The sequence below is a fragment of the Aquarana catesbeiana genome, linkage group LG12 (assembly GCF_042186555.1).
Source record: "Aquarana catesbeiana isolate 2022-GZ linkage group LG12, ASM4218655v1, whole genome shotgun sequence".
Taxonomy (NCBI): Eukaryota; Metazoa; Chordata; class Amphibia; order Anura; family Ranidae; genus Aquarana; species Aquarana catesbeiana.
In genome coordinates this window covers 38,224,191-38,246,689 of record NC_133335.1, presented here as the reverse complement: position 1 = coordinate 38,246,689, position 22,499 = coordinate 38,224,191, and the positions used below count along the sequence as shown (strand labels likewise).

At 42.7% G+C, this 22,499-nt stretch overlaps 1 protein-coding gene and 1 pseudogene across 1 annotated transcript in view; one reads left to right on the top strand and one right to left on the bottom strand.

The window, feature by feature from the left end:
* The window catches only part of LOC141114110 (thyrotropin-releasing hormone receptor-like), a 116,696-nt gene that overhangs the window by 32,411 nt on the left and 61,786 nt on the right, over positions 1–22,499 (bottom strand). The window lies entirely within an intron of this gene.
* On the top strand, positions 11,151–22,075 carry LOC141113756 (one cut domain family member 2-like; annotated as a pseudogene).

Genomic DNA, 22,499 nt, shown 5'->3' with positions numbered 1-22,499 from the left:
AGCTACTGGCTGCCCTGCTGCACTGTGAACACAGGAGGTCCAGCACTCGGCATGGGATCCATTCAGAGATCACCTTGCATTCTCTGAATAAGTGCAAAGTATTTTCTGACTGGACTAGCTAGAGAGGAGGGCAGTAGATATAAAAGTCTCCACCTTGTCCAATCAGAGAATACGTTGCGTTCACTTCGCATCCAGGCCATTTCTGACACTTTGCTCCTACATGTCAAAAATCATCATTTCTTTGCTATAAAATTAGATAGAACCCCCAAACATTATATATGTTTTTTTAGCAGAGACCCTAGAGAATACAATGGCAGTCATTGCAACTTTTTATCTTGCACGGTATTTGCGCAGCAATTTTTCAAACGCGTTTTTTTTTTAAAAAAAACAGTTTCATGCTTTAAAAAAAAACAAAACAGCAAAGTTAGCCAAATTTTTTTGCATTGTTTAAAAGATGAAGTTACGCCGAGTAAATAGATACCTAACATGTCACGCTTCAAAATTGCACACGCTCGTGGAATGGCGCCAAACTTTGGTACTTAAAAATCCCCATAGGCGACGCTTTAACATTTTTTACTGGTTACATGTTTTGAGTTACAGAGGAGGTCTAGGGCCAAAATTATTGCTCTCGCTCTAACGTTCGCTGCGATACCTCACATGTGTGGTTTGAACACCGTTTTCATATGTGGGCGGGACTTACATATGTGTTCGCTTCTGCGTGCGAGTTCACGGGGACAGGGGCGCTTTAAAAAATTTTTTTTTTTTATTGTTAATTTTACTTAAAAAATTTTATTTTTACACTTTAAAAAAATTTTTTTTTTTTTTGATCACTTTTATTCCTATTACAAGGAATGTAAACATCCCTTGTAATAGGAATATGACACGATCAGTCCTGTTTACAGTGAGATATGGGGTCAATAAGACCCCACATCTCACCTCTAGGCTGGGAAGCCTAAAATAAAAAAAAAAATAAAACGATCGCCGCTTCACAGTCGAAGCGGCGCCGTTTTTTTGAATGCAGAGGCCGGGCGTGACGTCATAACATCGCGCCCGGCCTCCGAACGATCATAGAGACTCCGGCGATCATCTGGTCTGACTCACCGATCGCTGAGGTGAGTCGGTAGTAGCACCGGAGGGCGGCGGGAGGGGGGGACGTCCCCTCCCGCCGCCCGTAAGAACGATCAAGCGGCGGAACAGCCGCTATGATCGTTCTTATGGTGTACGGAATCGCCGGCTGAAAATGCCGGTATCTGAATGATGTCTGTAGCCTCAGATATCATTCAGATATAAGCCCTGAAAGTCGAGGACATCATATGACGTCCTCCGGATGTCAAGCGGTTAAGGAAATGCAAGGCGATCTCTGAATCGTTGACCTCCTGTTTTCACAATGCATCAGGGCAGCTGGAAGCTAGTGGAGATCACTGGAGTAGCAATGCTTATTACAGTTATTTCCACCTTCCACAAGGGTCGTCCCATAGGTATAATATATATAGATCTATCTATCTATCTAGAGAGAAATATATATATATATATATATATAGAGAGAGAGAGAGATGTATATATATATATAGAGAGAGAGAAAGAGAGAGCGAGCGCTATATATATATGGAGAGAGAGAGAGAGAGAGCACGAGAGAGAGAGAGAGAGAGAGAGAGAGAGAGAGAGAGAGAGAGAGAAGAGCGCTATATAGAGAGAGAGAGAGAGAGAGAGAGAGAGAGCTATATTCAGTTCATTCATAACTGAAGCATAGTGAACTGTATTTACTATGCTTCAGTTTGTGAATGAATGAGAAGTCCTCAGTCCCCTTCTCTGTCCCAAAAGTGAGACATCGGGGGTTTGCTTAGACCCCTGATATTTCACTAAAGCCCCTCAATAGGACTCCTACAAAATGGTAAAAAAATATATAATATTGTAAAAAATAATGAAAAAACACAATAATTAAAAAAAAAAAAAACTACTGACACCAATCTCTGCCCTACTGACACCATTCAATGCTGTACTGACTGACATCATCCACTGTCCTACTGACACCAACCTCTTCCCTACTGACATGGTCCACTGCGCTACTGACACCATCCTTGTTTTAACACATTTGAAAATGTTTCTTTATATATATATATATATATATATATATATATATATATATATATATATATATATATATACACACACACACGCTATATTACCAAAAGTATTGGAACGCTGGCCTTTACACGCACATGAACTTTAATGGCATCCCAATCTTATTCCGTAGGGTTCAATATTGAGTTGGCCCACCCTTTGCAGCTATAACAGCTTCAACTCTTCTGGGAAGGCTGTCCACAAGGTTTAGGAGTGTGTCTATGGGAATGTTTGATTATTCTTCCAGAAGTGCATTTGTGAGGTCAGGCACTGATGTTGAATGAGATGGCCTGGCTTGCAGTTTCCACTCTAATTCATACCAATGGTGTTCTATTGGGTTGAGGTCAGGACTCTGTGCAGGCCAGTCAAGTTCCTCCACCCCAAACTCGCTCATCCATTTCTTATTGGGCCTTGCTTTGTGCACTGGTGTGCAGTCATGTTGGAACAGGAAGAGATCATCTGTTCCCAGAAAGTTGGGAGCATGAAATTGCCCAAAATGTCTTGGTATGCTGGCGCCTTAAGAGTTCCCTTCACTGGAACTAAGGGGCCAAGCCCAAGCCCTGAAAAACACACACAGGACTCTGTGTACATAGGAACAGCGATCTGGCTATTTCTTCTCCTTGAAAAGCAAGGAGAAAAAACAGCCAGATAGTTAAGTAAAAGCAGCACACGTTACACTTGTTAGGCACATAGTTAAACCATAGATTGCCCCTAGGTGGTAACCTCTTCCCAGCCAGTGTCCTTAGTACAGTATCAGTGTACAGTATTAGGAATGGTCAGTGTCAGTTAGTGACCCTCCCAGATAGTGTATGTTAGTGTCAGATTGTCCGCCATCTAACCACAGCCCCACTATAAGTCACTGATCACCACCATTACAGTATAGCGTAAATTCCAGTATATATTCCATAGTCTGTAGACGCTATAACTTCCATACAAACCAGTTAATATACACTTATTGGGATTTTCTTTTACCAAAGACATGTAGCAGAATACATTTTGGCCTCAATTTATTTAGAAATGTGACTTTTTTTCTTGGATATGTTTTATAACAGAAAGTAGAAAATATTATTTTTTTTCAAAATGTTCTGTCTTTTTTATTTATATAATAATAAAAAATAAAAAAAAAACAGTGGTGATCAAATACCATCAAAAGAAAGCTTTATTTGTGTAAAAAAAAAGATATACATTTATTTGCATACAGTGTTGCCTGACCGCACAATTGCCTGTTAAAGTAGCACACTGCTGAATAGCAGAAAAATGGTCTGGTCATGAAGGGGGTAAAACCTTCTGGAGGTCACATGGTTAACCCAGCAGGATCCGATGGGGATTGCTAACATGGGGAGATTCTCTGCCCTCTGGATGTCGCTGGCCCTATAAGAAAGTATTCTTCCAAAATAGATGGTGTCTTAAAAAGGGCTATGATACTTCCTCATTGGAGCAGTGATGTCACACAGTGGAAAATGATGTCACACAGCGGATGTCCCTGTGTATGGACTGAAAGTCACTGATGCAACATTCCTGTAACATTTCCCTTTAAAAAAAAAAAAAAAGCTGCAGCGTTGGCAAATCTTCCAGGGTTTTTCTTGGCAGGTAAAGTGCTCTGTAAATCAGGAGGAAGGAGCACAGCCCTGACTATCACTATATTTACTTTGTTCTGTGGAGCTGTGTAAGCCAGGAGCTGTATGTGTTGCCCAAAGCCATTTATAACTGTGAGAAGCCCATTCATTTCATAGGCATAGATCCAGTACGGAGGGATCAGCCATAAATCCCGCGTCCCTTGTCTTTATGTGCTTCGTTCCACTGCACAAGCGAAACACAATCCCCATCGGAAGGAAAACTTTCTCTATAGAATGTCAATTTTCACCGTCTGATTTATATGCTGAACTGAGCCTATCTCACCGGTGGGGTGATGTCTATGTATATGAGCAGGGAGTGACATAAAACGCGCCCATTGATTTATGAAGGAGCACCCTCAGGCTTTTTTAAAGCTGAACTCCAGGCAAACAGATCAATATAAAGCTGAAGTACATACAGTGGGGAAAATAATTATTTGTTCCCCTGCAGATTTTGTAAGTTTGCCCACTTACAAAGAAATGGAGGGTCTATCATTTTTATCATAGGTGTATTTTAAAGACAGACTATCAACCAAAAATACAAAAACACAATACAAATGTTATACATCGAGTTGCAGTTTAGTGAGTAAAATAAGTATTTGATCCCCTACCAACCAACAATAATTCTGGCTCCCACAGACTGGCTACAGTATGTGCTCATGTGGTACACAGATTAGTCCTGTCCATTTAAGAAGGTGCTCCTAACAGCAATCGTTATGTGTATAAAAGACATCTGAATCTCTTTCTTCCATTCAGACCTCACCATCATAGGCAAGACCAAAGAGCTATCAAAGAACGTCAGGGACAAGATTGTAGACCTGCACAAGGCTGGAATGGGCTACAAGACCATCAGCAAGACACTTGGTGAGAAGGAGAAAACTGTTGGAGCGATTATTCGCAAATGGAAGAAATACAAAATAACCATCAATCGCCCTCGGTCTGGAGCTCCATGCAAGATTTCACCTCATGGAGAAAGGATAATCATGAGAAAAGTGAGGGATCAGTCCAGAACTACACAGGAGGAGCTTTTGAATGATCTCAAGGCAGTTGGGACCACAGTCACCAAACAAACCATTGGTAACACAATACCATGTCATGAATTGAAACTCTGCAGTGCCCGCAAGGCTCGTCTAAAGTTTGCCAATGAACATCTAAATGATTCAGAGAAGGATTGGGAGAAAGTGCTGTGGTCAGATGAGACCAAAATTGAGCTCTTTGGCATTAACTCGACTCACCATGTTTGGAGGAAGAAAAATGCTGCCTTTGCTGACTAAGAACACCATCCCTACAGTCAAGCACAGAGGTGGAAACATTATGCTTTGGGGCTATTTCTCTGCTAAAGGTACAGGCCGAATTTTCCACATTGAGGGGCCAATGGACAGGGCCATGTATTGTAAAATCTTGGGTGAGAACTTTTTTACCTCAGCCTGAACACTGAAGATGGGTCATGGATGGGTCTTCCAGCATGACCATGATCCAAAACATAACGCCAAAGCAACAAAGGAGTGGTTCAAGATGAAGCACATTAAGGTCATAGAGTGGCCTAGCCAGTCTCCAGACCTTAATTCTATAAAAAATGTATGTAAGGAGCTAAAACTTCGAGTTGCCAAACGACAGCCAAGAAACCGTAAGGATTTAGAGGAGATCTATATCCCCCCTGAGATCTGTATCCCTCCTGAGATGTGTGCAAACCTGGTCACCAACTACAAGAAATATCTTACCTCTGTGCTTGCCAAGAAGGGTTTCTCCACCAAGTACTAAGTTATGTTTTGCTTGGGGATCAAATAATTATTTTATTCATTGAACTACAACTCAATTTATAAAATTTGTATCATGTTTTTTTTTCTGGATTTTTGGTTAATATTCTGTCTTTATCATTTAAAACGCACCTATGATAACAATTATAGACTCTTCATTTCTTTGTGGGAAAACTTACAAATTCTGCAGGGGATCAATTAATTATTTTCCCCACTGTATATTGCAGATATTTTAGCTGCCAGAGGGGTTTTAAGTCTGTTCAGCCAGTCCTGAGATTTACATTGCCCTGTCAGACAGCAGAGCCAACCTATTGACCTGATTTTTCTCTACTGCAGTAAAGCACTACAGCTTGGTCACCGGCCTGCCCTCAGCTTGCAACTGGACAGCAGTGGACTGATCCCTCTACCCCTAGTGTAATAGGTCAAATAGAGCGCCAAATGAAAAATGCTTAGGAGTCCAAAGTCTTTATTGTTAAGCTGACTGTTACAAGCAGCCAATGCTTTTTGGGGACCACACAATGACCCTTCATCAGAAAAGGTTTAAAGTGAAGAATTATGCGGTTCTCCAGCCCTGATGAAGGGGGATTGCATGGTCCTCGAAACGCATTGGCTGTCTTTTGTCCTGCTTGTTGCAGTCAGTTCCAAAGCATTTGGAATCTACTGATTTTTCATGTGGCACTCTCCTTGACCTATTGCACTTAGATTTCATCTCCTGTGGGATCCCTGTCATTGTGGGGAGCTGCCAAATACAGACCAGTTGGGCTCAAGTAATGACTTTGCCTGTATTTTGATAACCTGTGCAGAATCCGTGTCCAGTGACCCACACAGGTGTCAAACTGGCGGCCCTCCAGCTGTAGCAGAATTAAAAGTCCCATGAGGCATTGCAAGGCTGACAGTTACAAGCATGACTCCCAGAAGCGGAGGCATGATGGGACTTGTAGTTCCGCAACAGCTGGAGGGCCACCAGTTTGACAGTCCCACTACCTCTCAGTCTCTCTACTCTGGTCAGCATATTCGTTCCGAATAAACGTAAACCCATTTAACAAATTTTTCAGAGTATTCATAAATTCGAAAATGTGAAAATTTGTAAATTTGTAAATTCAAAAATTCGTAAATTTGAAATTCGAAAATCTGAAAACCCAAATCTTCGAAAATCTGAAATAATAACTAACTATTGAATTATAGGTACTGGAATTTCCTTTAAAATTTGGCTGTTAGTGAACATAATGAATGCAAATGTATTCCAAGTTACAAATTATCCGAAATAACGAATGCCGCATCGAAACGTATGGAATGTAACAACTTAATAATAATAAATAACAATAGTAATAACAAAAAAAAAGTTTTTTTATTATTATTTATTATTAATTTGTTACATTCCATTTGTTTAGCTGCGACATTCTTTATCGCGGATAATTCGTAACTTCGGATAAATTTGTATTTGTTATGTTCACTAACAGCCACATTTGAAAGAAAATTCTAATACCTACAATTTAATAGTTAGTTATTGTTAGTTAGTTAGTTACTATTTAGAATTTTTGGATTTTCGTTCTTTCGTATTTTCGTATTTACTTTCTTATTTTCGGATTTTCGGATTGTCGAATTTTCAGATTTACGAATTTAGGAATTTTCGAATTGAAGAAATTACGAATTACGATCACAACCCGAAAAAAACAAAAACGTATGAAACGAAAACGAACACATTTTTCGGCAGTGCACACGTGTAGTGGCAAGCAGTACTTTGGTGAGAGGCTGCCACAGGGGCCGATCTGTGTCAGACATTTGTGAACACAGCCAAAAACAGCACAGATACCAGGATTTAAATGACTGTGCTGTTTCTGAGCCAGCATCTCAGGTCGGTGACTCTGGATGACGTCTGAACAAAGATGGAGCTGTCCTTCTGGAGCGAAAAGCAGATGAAAGCGTCATCAGAGGGAGTATTGTGATCTCTGTGAGAGGTAATGAATGTCTGGACATGCTTGCACATTACTTAGCATGCATATACTTAGAAAAAAATAAAAAGATTAGTTAGGTCCAATTTAAGCATTGCTTTCCTTTAAGGGTATGTGACAAAGCTAATGATGACTGGCGGCTCCCCTGGTGACATTGCACTAACCTGTTAATGACAAATGCTTGACATCAGACCTGAATCAATAAAAACAGACCAGAGCCAGGAGTCAGCAGCTGCATTTATCTTTATTCTGTGTTTTTCCTCTATATATTTAAATTACAGTACAGGGGTCCAATTGAAGCAGGGCTCCCTAATTTTCCTCCAATACCTTCTCAAACCTCCAAATACTAATAGATCCTGTCCATTTCCTCCCTTCACTGCGAGAAAAACACTCCAGCACTGGCTAAGAGATTAGCAGCCCACAGAGACACACCGGTGGTGGATGATGTCTGAAATGAATTAAAAATGTGTAGACAATAACCCCCCCTGACAATGACCAATTTTGTTAGAACATCCCAAAACGGGAGATTCTATTGAAGATACAACTAAGCATGTGAGAATGAAAATGTTATCATATTGGGCTTATTCCAGAAAATGTACACGAAGGTGGAAATTTGCTTTAAAGAGAACCTGTAATGAACTCCTTAAAGGTAAAGTAAAGCTACAGTTGGGCTTTAAGTCTTGTAGTGCTTTTCTATATTCTTTATAATAAATTATACTGCAATAAATAATTTACTATCACTGCATTAGCTCTGTAAATGTCTAAATGAATTAAGTGTAGTGAAGGGTGCCCTCACCACAGCCTGATGTATGGAGCTTTAACATTCATGAATTAGTAAATGTCTATATGTGCACATCATGTCTGTGAGAGATGGCACTCCTAACCTTGAACAGTCCCCGGACTATCATTGATTGGACAGGATGGAGGGAGACATGTACACATATACCTACCTCCTGTCCTTCTGCAGCTGTCCTTCATTATGTTTGTGAGAAATGGCACCCCTAACCTTGAACAGTCCCGAGCTATCAATAATTAGACAGGATGGAGGGAGTGGTGTACATACATACCAACCTCCTGTCCTTCATCGTGTTTGAAAGAAATGGCACCCCTAACCTTGAACAGTCCCAAGCTATCAACAATTAGACAGGATGGAGGGAGTGGTGTACTTACATACCAACCTATTGTCCTTCATCTGCAACCAAATCCTTCTGTTCCTCTTGACTGCTGAGGCGCAAAGGGGCTTAGGTCCCAATTAAAGTAACCCAAAGGGATCAAATCCCCCACCACCCTTGCCCTTTACCCCGTTAAATAAGACACATTAGGTTGGAAAGGGCAAGGCCACAGCTTTATTAAATTCCAACACATAACATGTGAACATATTTTTTTTTTTAGCTTTTGTTTTTTTTAAATTTTACAAAATAGTTTTTATTTGTTTTGATAGAAAGTAGTTTACAGGTTCATATAGTACAAATGCATCCATAAACAAATCTCTTTTACAAAATATAAAAGAAAGTGCAATAGCCCAACGGGGGCCAACTGGTATAGTTATACATCATATTTACCAAATTCCTCAATGGAGGAATGAAGTATACCACTGGTCACATAAAAGTAATGAGTGTGGACCTCGTAGGGCACCACAACCTAAAATCCCAATGCTATATACAGCAGGGATATTTCCATGAACACAACATCCACACCATACATGCACCCATCTACACTCATTCACACAAAAAGGCAAACCTTGTCCCGCCCCGCCTCCACCACACCTTCCCTCCAGGTACACAAACGACCCACCATCCAAAGGTTACACATGTGAACATATTTAACCGGTGAGCACTTAACCAAAAGAGGGAAGTGGGGCCTGTCCTTACCATAAGTGCTGGACAGACAGCCTACTTCCAATTTTCCATCAAGGGCATAGCCCATTACAGCAACTTTAACTGCTGGCAAGGTCAAGAAAACCGCAGCAAGCTGTGACATACCAAACATAGGAAAAAGGGGGCCGGAGGGTGGGCAGCTCTTTCAAAGATTCTTTCGAAAGACCCAGAATTCTCTGGGACACACGATTTCTTGAGCTCAGGCCCATCCCACATGTCCCAACCAATTGTTCGCCTTGTCATGCACCCAGCCATGCCCCCATCAGTCAAGGCTCTCTTTCCGTAGGGAGGGGCTCAAGAGGCCTTCATTTTTCCTCAGTAGTCCCTATTATTTGGCCTTATGTAAGGATCACTATCAGAATTGTTTTACTACACTAAACCACATTTCTAACCCTTAATCATTCTATTTAATATCTTTAAAAGCCCAAATAAAAAAAAATTTAAAAAAAGTAGCTATAAAAAAAAAAAAAAAATAGGGGTTAAACCAATTATTTTTTGTACAAGGATCATCATGGTCCATGTTACCGGAGGTATGGCAGGGACATCTTCTTTGCTTTTATACTTTATGTTATACCATGTCTATATGCTTCATGTTATAATGTGTCCCTCTTTCTCATCTCAAAAAGTTGGGAGGTATGCAATATGGACAGACAGAGAGAGACCCATAATTAGATACACTTTATTACCAAAAGTATTGTGACACCTGCCTTTACACACACATGAACTTTAATGGCATCCCAGTCTTAGTCTGTAGGGTTCAATATTGAGTTGGCCCACCCTTTGCAGCTATAACAGCTTCAACTCTTTTGGGAAGGCTGTCCAAAAGGTTTAGGAGTTTAGGAGGGATCTCAGACACATCCCGGTTAAGTACACAAGCTTACATTATCACAGGAAATCGTTTATGGTAACATTAAAGCGGTAGTAAACCGCAGCAGCTAAAAAGAAAAAAAAATCCCCTGTAAGGCAAATGCATAATATGCTCACAGGGCTTCCACCTTACTCTAGTCTTCCTTCCGGGTTTGCTAGCTCCGGCTGTATGAGTGGCTGCAATGACGTCGCCCCGCGTATGTGTGTGGGAGCCCTCGGCTCTGGAATGGAGCAGTCTGCCGGATCTTCAGAGCACATACTCTGGTGAAGTCACCGGCTGCATCCAGTGTGAGTATCTCCTAAACTGTGCACTTTTAGGATTCATAATACCTACCGGTAAGCCAGTAGGTAAAAATCACAAAGCGGACTTTACTACCACTTTAAGTACCCAGCAGTAATGCTATTTCAAAGAAAGCAAACACCAAATCACTTATAAGAAACAGTAACAGGCAGGCAGAGGTAAGGGGGTTAAATGAATAATAATGGAATTAACACTCTTATGCCGCGTACACACGATCGCACATTCCGACAACAAAATCCATATTTTTTTCCGATGGATGTTGGCTCAAACTTGTCTTGCATACACACGGTTACACAGATCTTGTTTGAAATTCCGAACGTCAAGAACGCGGTGACGTACAACACATACGACGAGCCAAGAAAAATGAAGTTCAATAGCCAGTGCGGCTCTTTTGCTTGATTCCAAGCATGCGTGGAATTTTGTGCGTCAGAATTGTGTACACATGATCGGAATTTACGACAACGGATTTTATTGTCGGAAAATTTGAGATCCAGATCTCAAATTTTGTTTGTCGGAAATTCCGACGGAAAATGTCCGCTGGAGCCTACACACGGTCAGAATTTCTCACAACAAGTTCCCATCGAACAATTCTCGTCAGAAAATCCAACCTATGTACGCGGCATTAGAATTCAGGAGAATTAGCAATAAGGACAAAGCATAAGATGACACTTGCCATCCAGATCAGCAAAGACAGTAATAAGGACACCTGCAGTGCAGTAGTGATCAGTAATAAGACTTGTACTAAAGAAGCCACAGGAACTATACTGTCAGAATGCACTAATGGTGGCCACGCTAAGCCTAAGACCATCTGGTAAGCACTGTCACTGGTCAAAGGATGAGGAATAAGTGGGCAGTTGTGGGATGGGATTAGTGGGCAGGTTATATGACCGGGCCAGTCATTGAGGTGTTTCTTCTGCCGGCTATCATTGGGGCCCTTTGAGAAGCATTGTGCACTTAATAACAGTACTGAAGAACCTTCATGCAGTTAATGTATCTGTAGGGGTAGTAAAGTCTTTGCACTGTTGCAGGGTAGATAAAGGTTTGGAACAGTGATAATTTGGTTTCATGTCCCAGGGTGCACAGCGATGGGTGTGTCCTCCTGCCGCCTATTGGCTTAAGTATCATCCTCCAGATGGGAGGGGGAGGAAGCAAAAGCAACAGAGAGTGAGCTGACAAACAGTCACAAACAACCCACATCTCTCAGCTACCAAGCCACTCTAACACGGTGAGTGGGGGTAAATGGGGGGGTTGGCTTGACACTTTGTTACAGATAGAGAGATCTTGTAAATTGATACTGTAGATAGATGGATAGATCAATAGCTACTGTAGATATATAGGGAGAGATAGAGAGTTACCATAGGGAGCAATAGATCAGAAGACACTATAGACAGATAGATACTGTGGTTGCTAGGGGTTCCTTGAATTGATTTATTGACCTCTCATTTGATGGTTATGGATTTTCATAGTTCTGACGCTACTTGGCAAAACCAGCTGCAGGACACCAATGATCTTTCCAGATGTCTGTAAAGCTGACCATACTCTAGTAGGTTTGCACATTTCCCAAACAAAAACCACATTCACTGTTAGAAATTTGTTCGAGAGAAAAAAATCCACACTGCTCCTTCTAATTTTCTTGTCACTACAGTTGAAAACGAATACATTTTCTTAATTGTACAGCCAGCATAAAGGTGGTGTTCTGACCACCAGTGTAACAGGGACACTTTCCCACTGACCACCAATGAATTGGATTTATCAGGGGTTCCCTGAGACCTAAAAGTGATTTCAAAGGTTTCTTTATTGTTAAAACATTGACAAAGGATGCTGTAGAAAGACAGATACAGTAGATAGATAGTTAGATAGATACCATTGAGAGAGAGAGAGAGAGAGAGAGAGAGAGAGAGAGAGAGAAAGAAAGAGAAAGACGGATAGATACCTCAGAACAGCCACTGTGTAATCCTAGGTATAGGACAAAGACCTGATCATTGCTGTAGGACATCATCTTGGGTATAATGCAGTGACATCATCATGGGTGTATTAGAATGACATCATGTTTGCAGTTTGATGGGATGACTATGATGTGCTTACAATGCAATCATCTCTTTTGAATGTGGTGGCTAAGTATTTATTCCTGTTCCCTTTTAGAGCATATTCCTGAGGTAAAGTCTAAGCAGGAACACTTTGGGGTAGATTTACTAAAACTGGAGCACTCAGAATCTGGTGCAGCTGTGCATGGTAGCCAATCAGCTTCTAACCTCAGTTTGTTCAATTAAGCTTTGGCAATAAAACCTGGAAGCTGGTTGGTTTCTATTCAGAGTTGCACCATATTTTGCACTCTCCAGCTTTAGTAAATAACCCCCAGTCTGCATAGAGTTTGTATGTTCTCCCTATGTAGGTGTAGACCTTTTGTGGACAATAACCCAACTAGCTCATTGACATTTGACCACACTATCCCTACAGTATGTGTGTGTAGTCTTGTATTGCAGTAGGATCTGGTATAAGTGGGTCTATGACCTCGGTAGTGTTGGTGCTATATGGATTAATAAAGTTACCATACATTTTGTATTGCTCATTCTGTCTCTTCCTATCACACTCACTAACATTTGGGCAGATTGCATTTCTAGATTAATCCACATGATAAAAAGGAGCGCTGTGTTTCTGAGCCCATATGGAGAAGAATTATTGGGCTCAAGCAGCATCTTTCACATCTCAAAAGTACTTAGTGTGTGCTTGTGCGTGGTGGCTTGTTGGCGGCTGACTAGCTCGTATAATCCAGCTCTGTGTGCTTCTTGTAACAGAACAGCGTGAAAGGCTCATAGACAACAAAGTGTGGAGTATCCTTCTATTAAGACATTTTTCCTTAGCCAAGCCTAATGATCGCAGCGGGCAGACCCCGCCGCGTACCACAACAAATGTCCGCTTAGGGATTTAAACAGAAGGGAGTCCAACGGCAAAGTTTCAGACTGCCGAAACAAATTATACTATTTACTAGATAAACAGCAACCGCCAGGCAGATAGATCGTGTGTGCGCACACTGCGCCAGCCACACTAAATTGTTACCTCTAAGGAAAAAGAGTCGTAAACATAAACCACATCTTTCATCTTTCAATTATAATTAAAAACTTGGCATGACAAACAATAGTTAGAGAAATTATAGACTACAGACAGGCTCCCAACCATTCACACAAGGAACTACACAGAGTTAAAGCTTGAATGACCTGCTGCTGACTGTCTCCAAATATCTCTATCCCTCTCTCTTCCATAGCTGCCCATTTCTCTTCCATAGCCCTCTCTCCCATAGCTGTCCCTCTCTCTTCCATAGCTGTCCTCTCCTCCATAGCTGTCCCTCTCTCTTCCAGATATCTCTCTTCCATAGCTGTTCCTCTCAATTACATAGCTGTCTCTTTCATAGCTATCTACCTCTCTTCCATAGCTGTTCCCCTCTCCTACAAACTGTTCCTCTCTTTTTCATCTCTGTTCCCCTCTCTTCCATCGCCGTTCTTCTGTCCTACAAATGGTTCCTCTCTCTCCTTAGCTGTTCTCCTCTCTTCTATCACTGTTCCTCTCTCCTATAAACTGTTCCTCTCTCTTCCATCATTGTTCCCCTCTCTTGCATCGCTGTTCCCCTCTCCTACAAACTGTTCCCCTCTCTTCCATCGCTGTTCCCCTCTCTTCCAAACTGTTCCTCTCTCTTCCATAGATGTTCCTCTCCTTTCCATAGCTTTTCCCCTCTCTTCCATAACTGTTCCCCTCTCTTCCATAGCTGTTCCCTTCTCTTTGATAGCTGTTCCTCTCTCTTCTATAACTTTCTCTTCCATAACTGTCCCTGTCTCTTCCATAGCTGTTCCCCTCTCTTCCATAGTTATTTCCCTTTCTTCCATAGGTGTTCCCCTCTCTTCTATCGCTTTTCTTCTCTCCTATAAACTGTTCCTCTCTCTTGCATCGTTGTTCCCCTCTCCTACAAACTGTTCCCCTCTCTTCCATCACTGTTCCCCTCTCTTACAAACTGTTCCTCTCTCTTCCATAGATTATCCTCTCCTTTCCATAGCTTTTCCCCTCTCTTCCATAACTGTTCCTCTCTCTTCCATAGATTTTCTTCTCCTTTCCATAGCTTTTCCCCTCTCTTCCATAACTGTTGCTCTCTCTTACATAACTGTTCCTCTCTCTTCCATAGCTGTTCCCTTCTCTTTGATAGCTGTTCCTCTCTCTTCTATAACTTTCTCTTCCATAACTGTCCCTATCTTTCATAGCTGTTCCCCTCTCTTCCATAGTTGTTTCCCTCTCTTCTATAGCTGTTACCCTCTCTTCCATCGCTGTTCCCCTCTGTTCCATCACTGTTCCATCATTGTTCCCCTCTCTTCCATCGTTGTTCCTCTCTTTTCCCAAGCTGTTCCTCTCCTTTCCATAGCTGTTCCCTTCTCTTTCATAGCTGTTACTAGCACTTCTATAACTTTCTCTTCCATAACTTTTCCCCGCTCTTCCATAGCTGCTCCTCTCCCTTTATAGCTTTCTATGTTTTAGCTGTCCCTCTCTCTCCCATAGCTGATCCTATTTATTCCATATCTGTCCCTCTCTCTTCCATAGCTTTCTCTTCCATAGTTGTCTCTCTCTCTTCCAGAGCTTTCTCTTCCACCACTGTCCCTCTCTCGTCCCAAACTTTCCTTCTCTCTTCCATAATGTGCAGTGCTTTCACTTCACTCCCCAAATACATTTCCCATGTTTATGAACAGATGCTGACTGTCTCCAAATATCTCTATCCCTCCCATTTCAATAGTTGTGCCTCTCTCTTCCACAACTGTCTTCTCCTTTACAGCTGCCCTTGTCTCTTAGTGGCCACCATTGCTCTTCCTCTCTCTCCCATAGATGCTCCTCTCCTTTCCAAAGCTGTCACTCTCTCTTCTACAGCATATCTTTCCACAGCTGTCCAGCTTTCTTTCAAAGCTATCTTTCTCTCTTATATGGCTTTCTTTGCCTCTTCCATAGCTCTCCCTCTTTCTACATTCAGTAGCCGACCTTCTCTCTACCTTAGCTGTCCCGCTTTCTTCTATAGTTGTCCTTTTCTCTTCCATAGTTTGATGTCCCTCTTTCATAGCTCTTCCCCCTTATCTGTAAATGTGTCCCACTTTTCCAAAGTCATCCTCCCTTCTGTAGCTGTTCTGATCTCTTCCATAGTTGCCCATCTCTCTGCCATAGCTGTCCCTCTTCCATAGTCATTCATTTTCAAGCCCTGATGTATTGTTCTATATAAACCAATGCATTTGCTACAAAAAGTGCTTGTTCATGTACTATTTCTCCCTTTTCTATAGGAAGTCCAAAGATACTTTGAAGGGAACCTGTCACCATAGAGGTATTGAAGCTACCATAGCCTATTTGCTTCTGATGATGCATGCTCTGAGATTGTCATCCATGTCCTTGCTACTTACTGAGTCAATGACTTGGAAAGGTGTGTGCTCATTAGGTGTCCCAAAACCTTCTATGCACTCTCTTTTTGTGTCATACAAGTAGTGAAAAATTGGATAAGAATTTCACTTTGGAGCATGCAGCTTTAAAAACAAGTATGCAGGTGCCAAATTTTGCCAAAGTTTCCTTTAATATTTTGGTCAGAAGCCAGTGAGCTAACTAGAATGTTTTTGAATTGTGGGTAAACCCTGGTGCACCTAGAGAAAAAAAATAGTGTCTCTGGGTATGAAGTGAACACAGGATTCCAAATCTACGAGGCAACATTACTAGCCTTTGGGCCACTCACTGCCTTTGTTTGCAGAATCCAATCAGGTTCCAGATGTCCTTTTTCCAGTACAGATTGGAAAATGAAGTGGCTTTAGCCAACGTGATATCTTTCTTTCCTAAAGTTAAATAAATAAATCTGTTATGTTACTTGAAGTTGGTTGAAAGTTTCTCTATATGTGTTGATTAGTGCACCCTGCAACTGAACTGAGCTGTTTAATATTCATCAGTTTATTACATGGATAATTAATGAATCTTGGCAGACGCTGGGATACAATGTCCATGCTGAGACTGCCTACTGGATACATCTGTCATCCTAGCAGGAGAAAGCTAATGATTGCTGCTATATAGTGACAATGGATGCACTATATTTTCTGCATGTGGGAGGAGGCAGAAGACCAGCCAACAGGTAGAGACAGAGCTGCAGAGGAGTAATCAGAACACTCATAACGTGGGTCACAAATGATTTGCATCCCATAACAGCTAGGCATGTCTGTGTATTCCCCTGAGATATGAGATGTGCTAGGGGTAATGTGTGGGGGCAGGAAAATACATGCTACAAAGAATCATGTGGTAGTTAGAGCTTTCTGAGATAATATAGCTAGAGAGATACTGTAGAGAAATCCAAGATTGATGTGCTATAAATATGATATACACTATGTGTGAGTGGGATGGGTCCTGGATGGTTTGAAGACATTGTTGAGTACTCAGGGGTTCTGACTCATGCAGAGTAAGGGGTTCTGGGGTAGCCCAGTTGGAGAGGAGAGGACCGGCTAGTGGTTCTCCCAGGATTGGTAAATCCTCATTTGGGACCTAGAATTTGGAGACTCAGGGAGACTTTGGGTGGGAAAAGGTGTCCAACCTTGAGTACAGGGACTTTGGTCCTGAAAGGGTTAACTCTCCTGCAAGGGAGGCTTGAAAAACATCAGGAAGGAGTCAGGAGTGTCTATGAGGTGGGAGTGTGGAGTGGTTTGCAGTTGTAAAGAAGTATGGATTGTCTGGAGACTGAGACTCTTGTGGCTTTTCCTGTATCACGAAGCAGATGGGACCCCTAAACCCAAGTGTGGGACTGGTATATTGGTGGTGAGCCATTATGTTCTTTTGATTGTACCAAGATTATGGGCTGTTTTCTTCATTTTTGATGAAGCTACTCTTTTGTTTGCTTGTTTTGAATGCCCAAAAAAGAAAGACTGTTACTTTTACAAGTGGCTGGCTGGTGATCTCAGGCTCTCCCGATACACTATATTACCAAAAGTATTGGGACACCTGCCTTAACACGCACATGAACTTTAATGGCATCTCAGTCTTAGTCCGTAGGGTTCAATATTGAGTTGGTCCACCCTTTGCTGCTATAACAGTTTCAACTCTTCTGTGAAGGCTGTCTTCAGGGTTTAGGAGTGTACCTATGGGAATGTTTGGCCATTCTTCCAGACGCACACTTGTGAGGTCAGGTACTGATGTGGACAAGAAGGCCTGGCTCGCAGTCTCCGCTCGAATTCATCCCAAAGGTGTTCTATCGGTTTGAAGTCAAGCCAGTCAAGTTCCTCCACCCCAAACTCATTCTTCCATGTCTTTATGGCCCTATCTTTGTGCACTGGTCCAAATCATTTGGTGGAGGAAGGTTATGGTGTGGGGTTGTTTTTCAGAGTTTGGACTTGGCCCCTTAGTTCCAGTGAGGGGAACTCTTAAGGCGTCAGCATACCAAGACATTTTGGACAATTTCATGCTTTCAATTTTGTGGGAACAGTTTGGGGATGGACCCTTCCTGTTCCAACATGACTGCGCACCAGTGCACAAAGCAAGGTCCATAAAGACATGGCTGAGTGAGTTTGGGTAGAGGAACTTGACTGACCTGCACAGAGTCCTGACCTCAACCCTATAGAACACCTTTGAGATGAATTAGAGCACAGGTCTTCTCGTCCATCAGTGCCTGACCTCACGAATGTGATTCTGGAAAAATGGTCAAACATTTCCATGGACACGGTCCTAAACCTTGTGAACAGCCTTCCCAGAGGAGTTGAAGCTTTTATAGCTGCAAAGGGTGGTCCAACTCAATATTGAACCCTACGGACTATGACTGGGATGCCACTAAAGTTCATGTGCATGTAAAGGCAGGCTTCTCAATACTTTTGACAAAATAGTGTAATAGTGTATATACAGTATCTCACAAAAGCGAGTACACCCCTCACATTTTTGTAAATATTTTATTATATTTTTTCATGTGACAACACTGAAGAAATTACACTTTGCTACAATATATAGTAGTGAGTGTACAGCTTGTATAACAGTGTACATTTGCTGTCCCCTCAAAATAACTCAACATACAGCCATTAATGTCTAAACCGCTGGCAACAAAAGTGAGTACACCCCTAAGTGAAAATGTCCAAATTGGGCCTAAAGTGTCAATATTTTGTGTGACCACCATTATTTTCCAGCACTGCCTTAACCCTCTTGGGCATGGAGTTTACCATAGCTTCACAGGTTGCCACTGGAGTCCTCTTCCACTCCTCCATGATGACATCACGGAGCTGGTGGATGTTAGAGACCTCCACCTTCCGTTTGAGGATGCCCCACAGATGCTCAATAGGGTTTAGCTCTGGAGATATGCTTGGCCAGTCCATTACCTTTACCCTCAGCTTCTTTAGCAAAGCAGTGGTTGTCTTGGAGGTATGTTGGGGGTCGTTATCATGTTGCAATACTGCCCTGCGGCCCAGTCTACGCAGTGAGGGGAACATGCTTTGCTTCAGTATGTTACAGTACATGTTGGCATTCATGGTTCCCTCAATGAACTGTAGCTCCCCAGTGCCGGCAGCAGTCATGCAGCCTCAGACCATGACACTCCCACCATCATGCTTGACTGTAGGCAAAACACACTTTGTACTCCTCATCTGGTTGCCACCACACACGCTTGACACCATCGGAACCAAATAAGTTTATCTTGGTCTCATCAGACCACAGGACATGGTTTCAGTAATCCATGTCCTTAGTCTGCTTGTCTACAGTAAACTGTTTGCAGGATTTCTTGTGCATCATCTTTAGAAGGGGCTTGCTGACTTTCAGTACTCTGAAATTATCTCATTCAGTGCACTGATGAGATAATTTTCCTTCTGTATAATACAAATGCATATCATTCTTGATTCTAGGTTTGGCTGTTTGGCTGTCAGCCTTCTCCTGGATACCTGCTGGATGATTTTTGAGCATGTCACGCTTTCATGGCCTCATCCACGGCACAGCCTTTTTTTAATCTCAGTATCCATTTCTAGTGGGATCGGTTCTTGTGAAAATTATCTTCATAGATTAATTCCTGCATTGATAGATCTATTCCATAAACCTTCAAGTGATAGGTATGTTTACCATCACATATTTGGACGATAATATTGAGCGTCCATTTCTTGGTGCATCAATTTATGTTTTACATTATAATTCATTTACTATTTGTCTACTCCTTCCCCCCTGTTTTTCTATGCACTTAGATCCTTGTTGGGTTGTCCCTTAACACTGCTCCGCCCCCCTTTTGGGCCCCCTTTTGGGAGGCATACTCAGATGCGAAGGGGTTTCTGACGTGGACATGGTTTAGTTCCTTTCTGCTCTAAACACATGGCACTGTTTTGGTGTCCCAGTTTCCTTCTACTTGTTGAGCTATGCTCTTTTCCAATTGATAATTAACACATGAGGTCAGTATGGACACCTACATCTACATTCTCATTTTTCCTGTTTTTTCTGTAAACAATCCTTATGGGATTAATTTCGAAACAATGTCACATTAAGAAATTTTGAATTGTGTTTGTAATTATGTGTTTATTGATATTGTAGATTGTATGTATATATCTGGAAAGCCTCAGTCTATTTTCCCTGAAGAAGACTTCATTCATTCGTTGAAACGCGTTGGATTTCTTCTGTCTTTCCGACAGTTGATCTGGGCTTTTTCCAATTGTCTGTCCTTTATGTTTGTTTTTTCCTCTCAATCATGTGTTTCAATTGTATACATTTTCTGATATGTCATCTACTTGTTGTAATAAATTTGTTATTTTATAAAATCCCTCATTCCCTGAGAGTTTTTGGTCCATTAGTCACAAGTCCCACTCTATGAGGAACTCAGTTTTTACATCATCTTTAAAAGAGGCTTCCTTCTGGGATGACAGCCATGTAGACCAATTTGATGCAGTGTGCAGCGTATGGTCTGAGAACTGACAGGCTGACCCTCCCCCACCTCTTCAACCTCTGCAGCAATGCTGTCAGCACTCATACGTCTATTTCCCAAAGACAATCTCTGGATATGACGCTGAGGACATGCACTCAACTTCTTTTGTTGACCAGGCGAGCTCTGTTCTGAGTGGAACCTGTCCGGTTAAACTGCTGTATGGTCTTGGCCACCGTGCTGCAGCTCAGTTTCAGGGTCTTGGCAATCTCCTTATAGCCTAGGCTAGGGATGCACCGATAGTGGTATCGGTACCGATACTAAGCATTTTCATAAGTATCGGTACTCGTGAAAATACTCCGATACCCAAAACCAATACCGGAAGTGACGTCACCTCGGGTGCAGACAGTGGAATCGCAAGAGGGGTACAGGCCACACTGGTGTGACACCTGCCACCCGTATTTCCCAGGAAGCTACGGTAGCTGGGCTGCTCCTCTCCACGGTCAGCCGGCCACCAATTCAATTCCCTGCACAGCCTTTAGGGCTAGGGGGCGGAGACTAGGTCAGCTGACCATAAAGAGGAGGAGCTGGAGAGGAGACCCACGTGTAGGGATAGGTGTCCTTGGGCATCTTTCATCTGACATCAGGCGGCACCAACAGCTCCTGCGACCCAGCTCACCTGGTCAGTGGCGTTGCTGGGGGGTATGTGTGTGAACCCCTACCCAGGAGCCTGGAAGGACCTCCCGTACCTCCACCCGCACTAAGAGGCTGGTCAGTTTCCTGGCTCATCACTATAGACAGCAGTGAGTAGGCTCTGTCAAACAGCCACAGCCCTCACAGACACAGGAGGATATACCAGGAGCTGTCCTTTTCCTTTTCCAGGTCTGCTATCATCTCCAGCATGGCTTCCATCCTGGATGGGACTGGGGACTACCGTCTCGAGCTGTCTATCCACTTGCACCATGCCACAAGCATGCCCTGTGACTTTCCTCACCATCTGGGATTAGCATGAGCAGCACTCACACCACCCTAATACCACTCCAGCCACTGCCCCCTATCTCCACTGTGTCAGACAAGTTCCACCACCCCATCACCATCCCTACCCCCACCATCACCTCCAGCGGCTCTCTGGCAATGTCAGTGGTAGTTTCTCCCTGATTAGAGATGTTAGGGGGATTCGATCCATGAACAACCTGTACAGCCCCTACAAGGACATGACTGGAATTGGGCAGAGCTTGTCCCTGTTGACAGCTACCCCTGTAGACAATGATTTGGGCTCCATCCCCAACAGCCAACAGAGCCTGCACAACTATGGACATGCTGGCAAGAGGCTATCAGCACCTCTCCAGGGGGCTGGCTACCCCACCATCTGCCATGATGTCTCACCTCAGTGGGATGCACCACCCTGGCTAACCTGGGCCATGCTCAATCCTTCGGGCCTGTGTTGACATCCAGCCATGACATGCCACCCTCCTCCTCCAGGTACCAGCCTAGCAACTTTGGACAGCTGGAAGAGATTGACACCGCTGAAATCAAAAAGATACAGCATCCCCCAGACTATCTTCGCACAGAGGGTGCTGTGCCGGTCGCAGGAACCCTCTCACACCTTCTAAGAAACCCAATCCTTGGAGTAAACTGAAATCTGGCAGGGAGACCTTCAGGAGGATGTGGAAGTGGCTGCAGGAGCCTGAATTCCAAGCCTGGATGGAAGTGGCTGCAGGAGCCTGAATGTCGGCTCTCAAGCTTACAGGTGAGTGGAATTTGGGGTGTGCACTGTGCACTGCTGGCCCAAAACTAGCTTGCCCACTGGGGGTGACACCATATTTTACCGGGTGACACCAGTTGACACCAACCCTAGTGACACCACTGCACCTAGCGTTCTGGACCTACACTACATAATGTGCCTGTTTTTAACTGTTCAATTGTGAGTAGCAATCTATTCGTGCAATTAAAGCATTTAGTTCTTGCTGCGCTTCTCTCCTTTTGTTTTTGTCCTTCATGTATTTAGAGTCAGCTACGGCTAGTGATAAATCTGCTTGGACTTATCATGGACTCACATTATATACTTTCATGAACATTGTTCACAGCAGATTAGGTATAATGACCAAACCATTGCACCTATAACCTCTCTCCCTTTTTACTTGTCTGCATC